Below are 16,077 nucleotides of genomic sequence, written 5' to 3' on the forward strand. Positions count from 1 at the left end.
AAGAGAGGAAGTACGATGTAAGTCAATTTAATTGAAGACTATCTTATTATAGTACGAATGTATAAAATTAGTTTTTCCACATTATATTTAATTTATTATGCTAAGCCTTGATTAAGTTTATTGAGAGGTAATCTTCTTAAATCAATAAATGTTTCTTATCGGATTATATTTTACGATTCTGTTGTGAAAATATTTAATTAAAATAGTTATAAGGATAAGGGAGATTGTAGATATTTTTACAGTATTATGATTTCAGAGCGGCTTGGATAGCCCCTAGCAATACTGATAAACGATCAAAATGCTCACCTCAAGTTTGTACACACTACATTCGAAGCCTTTCTCGTTTCTTATTCATTAACCCACGTTATTTATGTAATGGGAGAAGATTTTTGATTGAAAAATTGAAAACGCCTAGAAGCATATTAAATTTTTTTGTAACGAACTGATATCGCCTAGATTGTAGAGCAAAACCACGATTATTCACTAAATGATTTAAGATATTTTCACTTTTGTTATATTTTCAAATAATTTGTTATTTTGCTGAAAGTAAATTGTAGTTTTTTTAATCTTTTTAATATATTATTGCTTGGGAGTTTTCAGTTAGAAAAGAAATATTTTTCTTTATATCTACGACATATCTACCTCAAGGAATTCTAATTAGAAATTTACCATCAATGTATATATAAACTTTTACCAAAAATAATTTACGTCTCTAAACAATCAAAAGCAGACCGCTAAAACTTAACAATAACTCAATTCAATTTGAACAAACAGCTGAGACTTGGTTAACTGTACGGCCTTAATTAGGAACGCGTCGTGTATACCGCGTTTCCGAACAGATTCGACAGTACGGTGCGCAAACAATTATAAGAGAAAATGATTTTATTAGTCTACATAGAATCTTTTTTCGGTACGTTCGCAAATTAATATTCATGTTTGATTTGATTTGGTTATTTTTTATTATGCAAAATCATTTGAAAATTTTGGTTAATCAAGTTTTATTACGTTCAAGAATATGTATTGGGCAATTTCGTTCGAAAAACTACATATATATATTTTGTTATAAAAAAATTTAGGAATTATTAACATATTCACTGAGAGTAAGTAATCTACAAAAATCATTAAAAACTCAACTTCTGATACTTCAATGTTTTTCAGGAACCTTGTTACGGTTAAGAATATTGTAATTATATTTAAGATTATTTCTGTCAAAATGCTTCCAATAATCAGTTTACTTATCAAATTTACAAGACACACTGAAAAAAAACCTTTGATAACAATTTTATGTTATTAAACACTAATTAGTAAGGGAGGGTATTAAAATGAAGATATTTTTTTATTTCCCTTTCATACTGAATAATCCACATTTTTGATATAGATGTGACAGCTTTTAAATTTATTACAATAAAGTCCGATGTTTCGGTGTAAACGTGAATATTACCGTAATACAAATCATCTTAAAAAAATAATATTTTATTTATAATAAGATATAAAGTATTAATTAATTAAATTCTTAATACAAAGCCATTAAGCGCTTTTAAATATATTATTATATTTAAGTCAATTAACAATGAGCAAGGTATAGCTATTACAAAATACTTATTAAATTTTGAACATCAAGACAACAAATTATTATATATTGTATATTTATGCTTCAGTCAGTATGAGAAAGGGTTGAGGAAATTTAAAATATTTTTAGAAGCAGACGTTATGTGAAAAAGCATAGAGGTTTATACAACTCATTTTTAAACACAATTATTCTAATAATCGCATATTTATAAAGCAGGTAAAAAATATATAGGTAATATAACTATTATGCGAGCGGTACTTTTTAAGGAAATTAAGGTAAATTTGAGTGCGATGTCGGCGCGTGGCTTCATTTATGAAATGTCCCGCGGTGTAAACAAGGAATGCCTGTTGGTCGGTGTTCGCCCACACGCCGCAATCAACTTGTATTTGTCCCTAACAAGAGCCAGACCTACAGATTACGTTATAGAGATAGTCTGGATAACATTGTTCTTTGTTACTCTCGTTAGATATAAATTTGTTTGTTGCATTAAATCAAAAAGTTTCAAACAGAATGTTACCGACGGCTTGTATCAATTATTTAAACTCACAGATATCTTTTATGTTTATGAATGACTTGTAATGAAATTTTCTTAAATTGTAATAAGGCTTTAAGTCTTTGAGAGATTGGCTTGAAACTTTTCATTACGGGTTAAAATTGGGCTATATTTCCTAAGTGACGCCATTTTATATTCAACATGACTTACAGCCCAAGATGGCGGCTAGATTAATTTTGTGTTTTCTTTTGATATGAATTTCAAATAATAGATCAAGTAGAAACATATTTTAATTTTTCATGAAATAAACACTTTTCTCTTTAAGTAACACATCACAATGAGAAGATTTTCACGACAAGCTTTTATATGACTTAAATATTGTATCCCATTAAAATTATGAATCTTATGACGGCGGACATTAATGGTGTTTTTATAAAAAAAAATGATTTTCTTTATATTACTTTGTAATTATCATTATTGTAATTATGACTAGAAATGTCGTAATTCATGAATGTAACTTAAAAAGCAATAAAAAAAAAGACATGGTCTTCAAAAATCAGCCATTAGATAATCTTGTCTCACATTGTTATGACTTAAACGGGGTTCAATGATACCTTTAACACTCTATGCTTAATTGAAGAATGGACGTGAACACAACATATGACCACAAATTTAAGATACCTCTAAAGTAAATCATCCAACACAATACGTAAAATATTCATAGGGCTGCAATAAAGTTACCGTAATTCAAGGTACGGACGTTAGATTTATTGGTTTGTACTAATATGGAGTTTTGTGGACGAGGAAACGTTCTGAGTCACGATTGGAGAAATTGGCATCATGTCGGATTAATTATATCGCTTAATTGAACTATTTGTAGGAATGATTTAAACGTCCAGCGTATTTGATGATTAAGTGGACCGACTTAATGAAGTTAGCTATGTCTCAAGTATTTTGCATATCATGTTACTATTGCATGAAACAAATAATTAACAAATATTAGAAAATTTATTTATATTATTTATATACATATTTAGCTTTTAAAGTAGGTTTGATGTTTTTTTTAGATTTTTACTAGCAATTTTTTTTGTTTCTTTGTTTTAGTTTTCCTTTTAAGTTTTTAGGAAGCGTATTTTTACATATAAATTCATAAAAAAAAACTAATTTAAGTCATAATACTTCTCGTATAGTATGCCATTTTTAGTCTCAAAAATAATTCAATAATATTATGTATTGATGATACATATGTTATTTATCTTTGTACTTTTATATATGTGATAAGTATTCTAATATTCCTTATCCACCTGCATGGGTCAGCTGGGGTTACACAGGATCTGGCAGCGCTGCAGGGGACGGCCGACATGCTGATAATCATTTTCCTGTTTCTTGAGTCCACTGGGAGTGACCTTTATGCATAATAACAAATCTAGACGGTGTTGTCTGAACCTAAAATAGAGCATGAAATTTAAAGGGTAAATAATTCCAGAGTGTCCGACATCGTGACAAAATATTATAAACGCTTTTTCAAACCTCAGTTGTGGCCAGTTCTGACTTGGTATTGAAAGTCATGTATAGAAGCAAAGTATAAGGTAGAAAGGTATCTTAATATATTGAATTTTAATGTATTGAATGTTAATCTTTAGGTTTGTTAATGATATTTTTATTACAACATTAGTTATAGAATTTTTTTATGTGTTTTATTTTATATTATAATTTTATTTTTACATTGGAAATCAACAGAAAAACAACCGGTTTATATTTATTACACATCTCTGATGTGCCTATACTAAAAAAAATTAACATTATTAAATTATTTTCTTGTGACTTCCTTTTACGTTTATCACTTATAATAATAAACATCTGTCAATATATATATATATTTTGACATATGTTTATATGTAAAATTTTTAAAAATATTTAAAACAAACATTAGAGAGCCCTTCGTCCTACGCAAAATGCTAGAGGCTCAATGGCATTACAATGCAAACCTATCAAATAGTGAATCATTGAGGACATTCTATTATTCGTATGCATCGATTTTGCCCGCAGCTATTCGACAATTCATGCAATTGTCATATAAAGTCGAGTCAACTTAGAAACCTTCGCATTGTTACTTATGAGTCCTGTAAACAATTTTGCAGTCTATCACGGACTGTTTGTCGAGTTATGTGAGGTTGGCGTGATCTTGAAAGTCAATTAAAATTATTAGTACCATACAAACTTATCTTCTGTCACTTATTTTTTATAACAGTCGTTTATTTAAAAAAAAAATCCAAAACCACCAGAAGAACTTTTATTTTACTTAATTTAGTTCTCAGTATTAAACGATTTTTATCGAAAAGATTTTTATCGAAACGATTTTTATCGAAACGATTTTTACCGTCGTCGGTCAAGAATTTTTATACATTTTCAAGTTAACATTAATGTTCACATAAAAACATCGCACCGTTGATATAGCAATCGATATTCTATTAGTAGTTTTATTAACATTTACGGCATGAAGCTGAAAATCGTTGCTTCCCTCGTAGATCTTTGATGTCCGGAATCGATTTTATTATCAACTGTTCCGAGATTACGACTTACTATCGTAACTCGATTGCAGACCTTTCGAGCTTAATCTTATCAACTTTGATTAGTGTATCCTTGGCATCTTTCTATTTTCTACATGCTCTTAACTTAAGTCCAAATAGAGATTACAAATATAATGATAAAGCACGATTTGTGGCTGCCTATGAGGAATTTATAGTCTAACAATACAAAATACGGACCAAAAAGGTTTTAAGTAAATGGATTTTTTTTATTATATTGTCCTTTTTTGTATTTTAATAAATCTGAAAATGGTAGAGTCCATTTAGCTATTTGTAATGTATGTTTTACAAGCTATTAAACATGATTGATTTAAAGTTAATATAAAAGAGATATAAATGTCCACGTATATCCAAATAATATTTTAAACGCAACGTAAAATATCTATATTTACATGAATGTATATGTATATAAAACTAGAATGGTTTCGTTATATATCTTCTAAATTAGTTTTAGAATACTTTTTAAGTATTTTTCAGCTTTTTTTTGTGGTACGCTGTAAACAAACAAAGAAAGTAAGCATTTATAGCGCAATTACGTTAACGACATCCGAAGGACTTTAAAAATTAAAAAGCAAAATTTTTCTTATAGTATATTTAAAAAATTAAGTTACAACTAAACACTTATAATTAGAAACAGTAGTGATTGATGTTAGATCGCATATTGAAAGTCTCGAGATACAACCTTTACATATATATATATATATATATGGTCTAGAGCGCTGATACTAACTAATTGGGGTTGTTCGCGCAGTGACACTCGCGGCTGAGTGACGTCGTCGGTTGCCAAATAGGTTTCGCATGTAACGTACTAAGTATGACTGGGATCGCCGTGTTACCAGTTACCCGATGGTTAGCGCTGTAATTATTATTTACAACATGTTTTTATTTTGTATGTCACTTGTTATTGGCGAATTACTATTTATAAATTATTGAATGGAATAAGTCAAAGGATGATGTTTATGGAAAACGGAATTATAATATGTAAAGGTCGTATTTTGCACAGTTAACTCTGAACGCGCTTTTTTATTGTATATATATGAGGGTATTAAGTAATATCGCCATATCTTAAGTAATATAGCCTGCTATTTGTCAACTTTCATAACCGCAATTAGTGAGATGTTATTAAAAAATATTTAGATAATAATGTTTACTTTAAAATATAAATAATTAATTAAAACAAATTAAAGTTTCCACAAATAATACACTTGAAATACTTTTAAGTTTCACCGTAATCATTAAATCACGTTATGGTCCTTTCTAGTTAGTCAGTTAATATAAAACGAGTTTATGGGTACAAAGAGATTTTTTTTTAGACAATGGCAGATGCCGTCAGCTATTCAGCCATAATCAAATGTTATGAATATAAAAAGTTTAAAAGAGATTTTTTTCTATAAAATAATGTTAGTTCCCATATTAAGATTTTTGCGATTATTTAATTAAATTAAAATAATATTTTCAGATTATTATGCTTTATTTTATTATTTTAGACTACATAGTGCAGAGTAACCGAAAATAAAATAAGGCATAGTTCCTTTAAAGTATGTGCGAAAGTGTGGTTCAATTTTTGATGTTTTCCATTTTCAGTTAGTGTAATACAATTATTTTTACTTGAAAAAGTGACAGTTTCAATATGAGGGAGTGCAGGTAATCTTGCGATAAACATCTACTAAAATTTATATGACAGAAATGTACAAATTGTAGACGAAGCAACGTGCCAGAACTAGTTAACTTGAACTTTAGATAAAGCCATACCTTGTATATTCTGATAAAACCTTTAATACAACAATTATAGTTATTATCTACAGTTTCTTATATGAAGGACCACTTAAAAAATACTCCAGTCACTTAAAGAGCATCTCATAATTTAAATGATCACTTAAAGGAAATTTATGTTTTCAAAAAAAAAAAAAAAAACTAAAATAATCATCTAAAATTAATAGTATTTGTAAAAAGTATGGAAAATAAGTGTGCAATCGTATACGTTGAAAACTTTTTAATTGAATAGTAGGTATCTTAAATGCGGAACTATTTAGTAATATGTTACAGGATAAAAACTTTTCGCTTCTTTAATTTTTACTTGAGATTAGCTAAAAGTATATAAAGAGTTTAAGCTAAACTTATATTGCATGCTATAGGACATTTTTTGTGATATAAGATATTCGACTAAAAGCAGTTCTAAATAGCCAGAATGATAATAATTATACACTCATAGTTGAGATATCGTTATATGTAAATATCCTTTTAAGTGATATAAGATTTATTATAGATGTCATAAAATGAAATAACAGGGCTTATATGATTTTTTTTTATAGTAAGGGTTCTGAAAAGGTTCCCTGTTTTACCTCTCAAATTCTATAAAATTGTTTTATAAAACAATATACAATTTCTATTAATCTGAAATAAACTTTCAAGTCGGGAGATAATTAATTTGCCATATTGTGGCCATGTGGCCATATATTTCTGTTACGAGCTTCCAGTCAGTCTTACGGACCGTTAAATAGTGTTATAATTAGAGTAATAAAAGGTTGCAAACATAATTACGGCAACAGCAAAATAATTGGTCACTTTTGAAATATGTTTAATCATTAAGAATTACTATAACTCGTGAACAAGATGGCCTGATGGGTTTTGATATTTGTTTTGATGAACAATAATGGTAGGTAGAGATCCCTCTATATAATTACATATAATTGTATGAGCGTTGGTCTGTGATTAGATCCGTTACATACACCCTGAAGCGTGTTTTTACATGATTGCCACATTGCCGATCACAAAGTGCAACATCAGAGAGCGAATACATCTTTATATGGCAACTTTAACTTTTATTAAGACGGCTATTATTGCGGTTAATAGTAAATGTATTTATCTTATATAATAAAGATAAAGTTTTAAATAAAATGATCACGATAAACGCATACATGAAATTATATTAAGACTTTATAGCAAGACGAAAATTTATGTAAATCACAAAAAATATCAAAACAATCTATTTATAAGTTATAGTGCTCGATACTGTGTTTTTTGAAAAACAAAAGAATAAAATAAAAGAACAATAAAAGACACATCCATTTATTGTAATGGTTTCATTGAAATATAAGTATTGCAGTTCAATAATGTATCTTTTATCAATCAGTGTTGCCAGTGACTGGGACTGCGGGCGATGCAAATGAAATTCCCTTACCATTCCGACTTCGGTATCAGGAGCTTAATGTCTATAAACTCTGTTACACTTACTTTAAGTTTATGTTGTTCGTAAAATCACTTTATAATTGTTTACGACTTACTTTATTCATGGATAATGTTTCTACCACACGCATTATACTATAGAACAATGAAAATTAGAAAAGGCAAATGTGTAATTTAAATTACGATGAAAATTTATAAATAATAAAATGTTTCTTTATAATGCCAACGATGGCATAAAAACGAAGAAAAAATTATATAACATATTTTTAAATACAAGTGGTTGTCAATTAAGTCACATCACGTACAACGTTCGATATGTTGCAAGGGTAGGTAACTGTCAAAGGACAGCCGATGGAATTTATACCCCGTTGTGCTCATTACCAATATTTTAATTTAAAAACGCCGATGGAATTTTTTATTATGTTCAATTATAAATTACAATAATTATAATGTAATAACGTTTGTGTTAACTGTCCCTTATTAACTGGTTGGTAGCCAGGTGGCGGGATAGATTCCGGACGATAAGCTGTCTTGATTGACAAGTAGCGGCCATATAAAAAACCCAACCCATTCAAAACGTTCACAGGTCCGTGTGTGTTTAAGACATGTACTAATTGACGGTTTTAACGGCGAGTTTCGACTCGTCCATTTAAATCTATGAAATGCAATAGATCTATCCGTCCGGCAGCATTTCATATAAGACAGGATGAGGTTAGGTTTTATAGTGGTTTTTTATGTCCAATGTTTATGGATCTTGATATCCATCATGTTTTTGTTGCTTTAAGGATATAGAAATCTTCTCATTGTCAAGTAATTTAATGACATAATATAGCATATATATTTTTCACTGGATTTGTTTAATATGATCTGTGGTTCAAAATATGTGGTATTATATGTATATGCTGGCTCACGATAGATTGTGACGGCGATAAGACACCGATCTGTATGCGATAACCTCTCAGTACATATGTTATCCTCTGGCGTGGTGAAGTATAGTAAGTGCTACTATACTTCTTGTGTATCGGAAAGCCATGGTTTATGGTTAACCGCCCGCTTCGAAATCTAAACACAAAACTGTCGTTTCAAACCGTTTCATTCGTGTCAATATTTATGTTATACCCTTTTCATTTATAAAATGACATCCAGATTCTGAACGTTCAAGTTATTGGTTATAAATTTCATTACGATGTTTATTGAACGCCATTAGTTTTGTGTATTTATTATCTGTAATATGTTTTAATGTTTTCATCTTACTGAAACAATTTCACCAAATATATTTAAAAAGTTCTTCTTTTAGGTTATGTTGAACACGATTATGTATAAATTAAATTATGTATCTTAATGTCCCTTATAAAATTGTGTTCATTAATAATTAATATATAAATAGGTTTAAAGTGGATTGAGGATAATAGCCACTTTAAAAGGGCATGACGGGAGTGGAAAATAGTATTGCCATATATAAATTCAAATTTGACTACATATATACGCAGGAATCTTGAACACGTGGTTGTTAAATAAATCAACAACATAGCATGCAGTACACAATCATTAATATTTCATAATATGGATAGACGGGATGACATGAAATTTAAAATAGTTAATTAATATAACCCTAATGGGTATCTCTCACAAAATATCAAGATGGATACGGGATCTACGGCTATCAGATAGCGATCGATTTTATCATTCACATCAATTGATAAAAAATAAACAAACATCTCCATACATAGTCGGTGTAGAACAGGCATTTCGTAATTTGCTGTGACTAAAGAATCAGATGGACATTTTTTCGCTCTATGTAGTCCTGCTTTTATAATGACTCATTAATTAATGTAACGAGTTTTTAACTTACTTGATGATGTTATAATATATATATGTGAAAATTATAAGCAGGTCATGGCGACTATAAAACATATTTTGTAAAAGGACTGTCATACTATTTTTTTTTTTAGCTTTATCTGTTGGTCTCGATCATGCGAGGATTAAAAAAAAATCAATTTGCAAAGTCGTGTTCAATAAAATGTAACTCTTAAATGTGTCTTTAATATTCATATCGGACACGTTCCTTCAACAACATTAACGCGTTGTGGAAAAACGCTCGTACGCAAGAGCTCTGCTAATTAAATTTTATTTCATAGATTTATTGATACTAAACATGACAGATAAATTGCCATAATTCGTTAAGCTGATATGAACACTTCTAAATTGATTTTTTTTTAAAGTGTAGCAAGGTGACTGCAATTTATAGTTCCAGGTATTTTAAAAGTAGCTGCTTTATTATTTTGAATTTTTTTTAAACGTTATTTTTCGTCTGGCTACATATAATTTAGTAATGCAAGACATTTTGATCGATTTGAAATGAATTTTTAAAAATATTATGTAAAATCTTTTACGAAATGTCATTTGTCATTTCATTGATTTACAGTGCCATCTAGGATAGATAAATTTTTTAGATGAAAATGCATGATTTAGGCTCTTGTAAAGATAAGTTTGTTTACAGTTACAATAAAATGTAATTATTTATCGAAATAAAAAAAAAGATTATTAAATATAATATATTTGTTGAAATTTTAGGGAAGTGCCTGCTATTTAAATAATTCTCATCTTTGCGACGGTAAAGATGAGATTATAAGCAACAACTTATAAACATAATCAAATAATATCCTTTAAATTATGGTTCTCGTTATAAATCTTGTTATCATTCCCCCACCAAAAATTATGGCATTTACATTTTATTTGTACTTGTTATATTAATTTTTTTTAAGTTTTTCTTAAACGTCGGTCAGTTAAGAATAAAGTTAATCACTGTCGCCTTAAAACGGTTCCATTACATTGTACACAGATGATACATATATTAAATAACATCAAGTTATGCAAATTATGATCTGGTTATTATAATGCTGGCAATATTTCATAATAATCCTTTTTACAGAGGAAAAGAGATTCAAAATAAGGAATGAGTTATTAAAAAATTTATTTATAGTGTTTTTTAATTTAATCAGTTATAGTTTATCTGTATTCTAATTTACTCCAAAGAAAGCACTAAGAAAGATATAAACATAAGTATGAATTCATGTTTTACCAAGATTTATTTAATTTTTAAATCTCTCACTTAATATAATGTAGAATATATATTTATAATTAAATTTACATTAGTAGAAAGTAGGATTCAAGTAATTCATTAATATATTAATAGGTTAAACTTAACAACACGAAATGTTTTAAATGTTATATTCTGACATTTTGAATTATAGCAGGGAAAGGGTTATTGATAACCATAACATAATTTATAAAAGCAACTCATAAGTATTATTTGTATCTGTTATTATAAACAAAATTAAAAAAAAACGTACAACAGATAAATAATACTTTCGAATGTGTAACTTTCATTTTTATGTATTGCCATTTTATGTGAATTTCAATTCAATGCAATTGTCATTTGTCGTTCTATATTAAATTTCAATCTGATCGGAATTATATAATAGAAAAACAATATTTATTAACAATTCCGTTTATAATGTCAAATGATACTTGTCGAAACGTGAAACTAAACGTATATTTCAGTAATTTAAAAATATACTTCTAATTGAATGTCATAAAATTAGTTTGAATAGACAAAAAGTTATAATACAAGCATAAATACTGAGAATAAACAAGGTAAAATTTCGTTGTATTAACATTCGTGTTTTGAAAAAGCAAAACCTGGTACACAATATCCTAACATGTTGCGTCATTTTGTTGTGGCCAGTAATTTCGTCTTGTTCGTAATGAATTTCGAATTTGTTAGATTTATAGTTTCAATGCAAATATCTTGGACTTGTTGAGCTAAATTTATTCATTGGAAGAGTCGGCGCCGTCATAAAAATTAACTGTTATCTAACAAACTGTGTCTATCTATCAACCGCATCAGCTTGCTCATCAGGTTAATGTATTTAAATGTTCATTGTTTGTTAATTTATATTAACATTCGAAATTACAGAAATAAATTGCATTCAAAAACGATATAAATGTCAATGTTTATATTTCAGTATTAATCTTTTTCTGCTATATAATTGGAAAATTAGTCACAAATTATTATTTTCACTGTAATTACTTTACGCAAATGAGCTGCATACTTATGTGTAATGATTTAATTCGTCAATCGTTTTAAATCTTGTGTTTATATCTATGTGTGTGTTAAATTTGTTACCGTACACCTGCTTTATGGCCGGTGACTTAGTAATTGGTAGTACTTAACCAATCTGCGTGTAGACACGGCATTATATCATTTCGTGTCACGCCACGCTATTTATACCTTAACTACTATACAAACCGCTGCTTTGTCCTGACATTACACAGACTAAAAAATATTTATAATCTGTTATTCTTTTTGTATTTAGAATGCTTTATTATCCCACTTACATTGTTTTCATCTTCAAGTCGTGTTTTAGATTTTTTTATGTGATCGGAATTAAAAATATATTTGACAGTAAGCTTCATACCGGGATAAAAGTAATCTCATCTTATATCGAATCTTTATCGTTGTAATTAACTTTTTAATGATCTCTATGGGTGGTTCGTAGTATAAAGAACTGTAATAGCAATACAACTGAACAATTGAACTTATTGTGAATTACAGCGTAACATTAACTTATTACAAAGTGTCAGCGAGATTTCAGGTTGCTGACCGACGTGATTGCAATAGAAGAGTTTCATTATAGCTATTGAAAGTACACTTCCGATGACAGAGCAATAATTGGGCATAGAACTTAAAAACCCAATCGTTATTATAGTAAACCAAAAAGGTTTTAAGGTTCTTTTTTTAAATTTTTCAACTAAGAAGCATATATTTTCGTATTAGTATATTTTGTATTTGTATATAGTGTTGTATGTTTGTATGTATTAGTGTCTTTTCGACTACAAAGTCAATTATCATTCAATGTGTGTTAGCGGCAGGACGTAGACGTGTATTAATTGTTCGGACCAGTTTTTTTCTAACTAAAAAAATATAAATATAATAAAATGTGTCCAACAAAACCAGGAAAAATAAAAAAGGTGCTTTACATCAGAAACACTTTTTTCAAAATGCCTTCACTAGGTATTTATATATATTTAGTATTTTTAAAACAAATAAATCTTTTTTATATCTTTCTTTATTGTTTATTTTTCAATTTAATATAATTTAATTTTTCAACTTGGGTACCAACTTCTGCACCTGGTGATTACATTTGATCCAATGATTACGATGGTTTAAATCCGGACTATGAGCGTTGATATACATATTTCAAAAATATATAAAATTTGAATCAATTACATACATTGGTGTATTGCGATATCGATTTCGATGATATATTCCGATTCGGAAAATCAATTAAAAAAATAACGTTCGTATTTTGAATTTTCGTTTTAAATTCTTTTATTAATATTTTTATATCAAAAGAAACAATATATTTGTATTTTATATTTAAAACATTATTAAACATTGGTTAAAACATATTTTCTTATCTCTAATAAAGTTAGTAATAGTCTTTTTTCTTAAAACTTTTAAATGTGTATTTATTTCTGTTCAGCCATAAAAATTATAAAATAAAAATGTTGCCATTACATAAATTAGGACGGATTCTAACTTTCTATCTCGAAACTTATTTTTGACAAAAATCTCGTATGCTAAAGTGTTATTTCGGGGACTACACATTTCTTTGAGAATCATTGTATTACAAAAAAACTAGTTACTATTTACCGCCATTGCCTTCAATTCAAATATAGCTGCTAATGAACTTATATTTATTTCTAGTTAGGAGCCCTTTTTTATATTTCTTTTAGAATTTGTGTTCAATATCAACCATAAACATAATGGTTTTGTTAGCAAAACCTAATATAATACTCGACTTTTTCGTATAACTCTTATAATATATGAATACTAGATTATTTTATGAATTTCTTATTACGTTAAGTTGGGTCCATGTTGATGATAATCGGTGTTGCCATAACGGTGTCTCATTTAAGTGGCTGTCCATTATGTGGCTGTGATGATTTTGGTATGGATGGTAATAAGGCTAAATGGCTATCAAATGACTTGACACTTTAAATGTCACTGTCACTATATATACTGTCTAGTTCATACGCCCTTTAAATTATGTATATTTTTGTACTCAGATATTTATAGTTAGGTAGATATATATGAATGAATCGTTAGAAAACATTCAGTGCTAAGTATTGACGTATGACAAACATAACATAACAATTGAATGTCTAACCCGCGCCATGTGAAACCCGCCCTAAATTGTTACAATATTTTCACACGTTTATAATAAGCTTCGCTATTTACAATAAAGGTACAATAACCTTCTGGAATGAGTCCAAGCAATTTTCCAGCTGTTGTGGACACCTACACAGCTTTGTGACTCTTGTAGGGGACACAATAATGCTTAGACAATTCTGTACAAAAGGGTAAATACATCGAACAATCGAATAGTTGCAATAATAGTAAATTAGGTAACGTGAGACAACTCTATCCTATTGTAATAGAGGTTCATTTTGCATGATAACGAAATACATCAGGTAGTTTTGTAATGTCGGATATTCTAAATGGATAGCGGGTGTTAGGTTAGCCTATTATTCTTGGGGAAATTGCGCGAGATTGCCAGTTTCACGCGTTTCCGAGATTGTTCGTAAAATACAGTATCACATAATATTTATGTTGCTCCATTATGACGTCCTTTAGATCATACAATTATTATATCGGTACAAAGCTGTCGTGTACTCGTGTCAGAGTTTAAATCACTAACTACATTTAAATTTAACTAACTTTATATAGTAGGTACATAGTTAAGGCAAATGTAGTAGCTAAACGATAAGCTTGCCACCACAGTATAACAATACTACTTTTTCTTTCATAAATAATTTCTTGTTTATTCTGGTTGTGATAAAACACTACTTTGTAAACATTTAACATATTATTAAATGTATGCCATAGTTTATAATATAATTAAAAAATAATAAATTCGTCTTCTCTATAATTGTAATTCAGTTTGTGCGATATTAATTTTACTTATTGAACCACAGTATAACAATATGTATCTTACCTGACAAATCTCTGCGAGTGTCATTATAAGCGCCTGTAAGATTTATACGCTATGTAAATCCAAACCTTGTCTTAATATTTTAAGTGATGTACCATATTTATTTACCATAAAAAATATCCCAATTTTGAATCTTAAATCTTTGAAACGATGTATTCCGTTATCTTTATCCGATAAAAGCTTTATGTGATGTTGTTGACGAAGGATGTCTGTCAGGAATTATACAGATTATATTAAATAATAAAAAAATAAAAAATTAACGTGGGTATGTCTGTTTTGAATAAAAAGAATACTATCGAATATTTAGAATGTAGACAAAAAATATGAAAAAGAATAGTTGCTGTAAAATGAAGGTTTATATATAAACCAGTTAGTCATGATATCTAAAAAAATATTCCATTAATCAGTACCTACAAATTTTTATTTAATTTTTTGTTTATATCTTAATGTTAAATATTCTTAAAAGGTAAAAGCTTCAAGTTAAGACATACACAAATATATATATATATATATATATATATATATATATATATATATATTCTTTTTATCTCGTAGTATAACGAATTTTGCCTTTTAAAACTCACTAATCACTCTATAGGTTCTATCAATATTGAATCTGTAGAAATTAACTGGATACTAATGTTATCTTGAAACTTGCATACGCTTATTACAGAGAAGATATTAAATAACAAACACAGTAAAAGGTCGTCTCAGCGGTGTAATCGATTAATAAAATAAATATCAAATGTCAGTTCTATTGTAATGCTTGTTAATTTAATGTTACATAAGAGACGTATGTGGTTTTATTTACAACAATTGATATACGAACACAGATAAATCAATATTTACTGTTTGTATTAAGACGGAAGCGTAATTTATAACTGTTACAGTGACACAAATTGGCCCAGCCGTCGTAGTTGCTTCAAATCTTATGGATGGTCAAATGAGCTCACATTTAACAGTATTACTTACACGGACGGGCCCCGGCTCTAGATCATGTTATGGTCAGTTGGAGCCGCAATTAATTAATGCCATGCAGGTTGGGAACAGGTTTCATTGATTTGAATGACAAAATTGTAACGGATGACGGCGACAGGCGTAATTGATCTATGAAGCATAATGTTCAATGAGCTCTGACTGAATACATTTACAAACTTTGTGTCAAACATTACAATTATT

This window comes from Danaus plexippus, chromosome 8 (assembly GCF_018135715.1).
Source record: "Danaus plexippus chromosome 8, MEX_DaPlex, whole genome shotgun sequence".
In the NCBI taxonomy this organism is placed as follows: Eukaryota; Metazoa; Arthropoda; class Insecta; order Lepidoptera; family Nymphalidae; genus Danaus; species Danaus plexippus.